The following is a 2279-nucleotide window of genomic DNA, read 5'->3' on the forward strand; positions in this document are numbered from 1 at the left end:
AAAAAAACAAAACAAAATGTACCACTTACTTTACAGGAATGTCTCGTTCAACTGAAAGATCTTCCATGCAGCTCAAAATGTCCACATCTTCAGTTTCACAATACTGATTTTTGTAACAAAAAAAAGAGGGGGGGGGGGGTTACTTACAGAAATAAAGTTTTGTTATAAGGGTCTCTGATATAGACACACTGTATACTGCACAAAAGTATTTATTGTAAGACATTAACATAACAAACACCACATATTAGTGTGCTCCATTGAATACACAGAACAATCAAGTCACATCACATTATTTATTAACAACTGGTCTGTATATTTGTAGCCACAAAACATTCTTAAGCCAGTCCCAGATGATACCTTACTACCCACAGTATGCTTCAGTTTTATAGCAAGCAGTATGATTAGAAAACACATGGGGATGGGACCTGTGTCCCATAATGGACTCCAGACAACAATTTCTCCAAAAGATAATTTTTGGCAAGTCCTACAAAGATCAACTTTACTTTATCGTCAATTGAGAGACACCTTTTGAGATTTACAAAATCAGGCCAACTGAGGAGGTGGCAACAGTAACAAAACACTAACATTTCAATCAGGGAACTTGGGACTGCATGCAGTTCAAAGGATTTACTAAAAGGATTGTATGTCAAAAACTGACATCAGCACAGGCCACAACACCCACCTGGTTAATCCGGGAAAACTTTTGGACAAAAGACCAGGTGGCAACCTTGGAAATTGGGAACACAGGTGCTGTTTTTTTTTTTTATTAAGAAGGCCTTCGATACACTGGTCTGGTTGTATACATAGTATAGAACGAGACCAGAAAAAGGAATACCTTTCCTTAAAAGGAATTGAGGTCAGACACCAAAATAAATGAAATGCCAATGCTACACAGGACATTTTCATATAAAGTGATTGCATTTACAAACTTTGAGCTTTCTACTGATTGCTAGGATCAACCATTATCTCCTACACTCCAAACTGCCACCAACATTAAGCAGCATACACACGTGCAATATTGGTCGTTGGAAAGGATTTTTTACAATCCTTTCCAACGACTATTATTGCACGATGCATGAACGAGTGCTGTATATATAGCACCTTTCTGCTCTATGAAGAGGGGAGGGGGGAGAACGAAAGAGCGGCACCCTGCTACGCGCTCTCTCCTTCCCTTGCATAAGGACCATTAGTCCTTTTTGGGTATGTGTAAGGCTGACATTCTTTCTACTGGCCAGCAATGTTAATGGAATTCTTCCTACTGATCACCGCGCTAATGTACTGTGAGCTGTGGATATAGTAATTAGAGCAGAGGGCCCCTGAAGAAGTGAAAGTAATTTTAAGGGGTTCCCCCATGTCAGGAAAGACTGATCTAAAGTACAGACAATTTGGGCTAGTGGTAAATTGTTCAAATCCTGCTTATCTTTTTTATCACTGTTCCACTAGGAGGATTTGGGAAGTAAATATATTCCCCTCTTAAATGATTTTGTCTCTAATATATCCCTTAACGACAACTTCAAATTTTGATTTGTCTCTTGACTTGACTTGACTAGTGTCAATGGTAAACAAGTATACCCCTAAAAGGGGCTATAGAAAATAAAAACCTGACACACAACCAATAACTTACCTCACCAGTAATATATTCTACAACTTCATCTAATCAATACTACAAAGTCTTTTTATTAAAATCTGACTTTTAATATCTCGATTGTGGCCAAATTAATATTTATTAGAATATATAAATAAAAAAAAATAAAAAAAACAAAGAAACGTTTTTTTGTTACCTCACATATCTGGCATATGACATTGGATTCCTCCATCTTACAAGAGCATTCATGACAGAAGTAGTGACCACAGTCCAGGGTTTCCACACAGCTACCTACAAGCAGAAAGTATTAACAGCAAAATCAAGGAAACAGTTTTGCACATGCCCTAATCAATCAGAAATATGTTACATCAAATAATGACCGAACTGGATTTGCAAGGCTATCTTGTATAAACCTTTATGGCCTGCCCTATAGTGGTGCGATCCCTGCAAGATTTCTGAATTAAAGAAGAGTTTTGCTATTGACAAAGCATAGAAGGGGAGACACTTTGGCAGCAAAGCATATCAGCACATTACAACAAATCCTTGGGCACCAAAACTGAAGTTTACATCTGCTTCAAAGTACAATTGCAGTGGAACTAAAGTTCCTCTTTAAAAAAATTGTAATTATGTAGGCTTTATTGCAGAAAAGAACAGGACATGTCCCTTCTACAATAAATATTCCTACCTGCCTGAT

The 2279-nt window shown here is 37.5% G+C and overlaps 1 long non-coding RNA gene across 1 annotated transcript in view; it reads right to left on the reverse strand.

Annotated features, from left to right (window-relative positions):
* Positions 1 to 26: 26 nt before the first annotated feature.
* The window catches only part of LOC140344697 (uncharacterized), a 7528-nt gene continuing 5275 nt past the window's right edge, over positions 27 to 2279 (reverse strand). The window contains exons 2-3 of the long non-coding RNA XR_011923665.1: positions 1782 to 1876; positions 27 to 103 (exon numbers count right to left, since the gene is read on the reverse strand). This is a non-coding gene — a long non-coding RNA (uncharacterized lncRNA). The remainder of the gene's footprint in view (positions 104 to 1781; positions 1877 to 2279) is intronic.

This window comes from Pyxicephalus adspersus, chromosome 1, assembly GCF_032062135.1.
Source record: "Pyxicephalus adspersus chromosome 1, UCB_Pads_2.0, whole genome shotgun sequence".
In the NCBI taxonomy this organism is placed as follows: domain Eukaryota; kingdom Metazoa; phylum Chordata; class Amphibia; order Anura; family Pyxicephalidae; genus Pyxicephalus; species Pyxicephalus adspersus.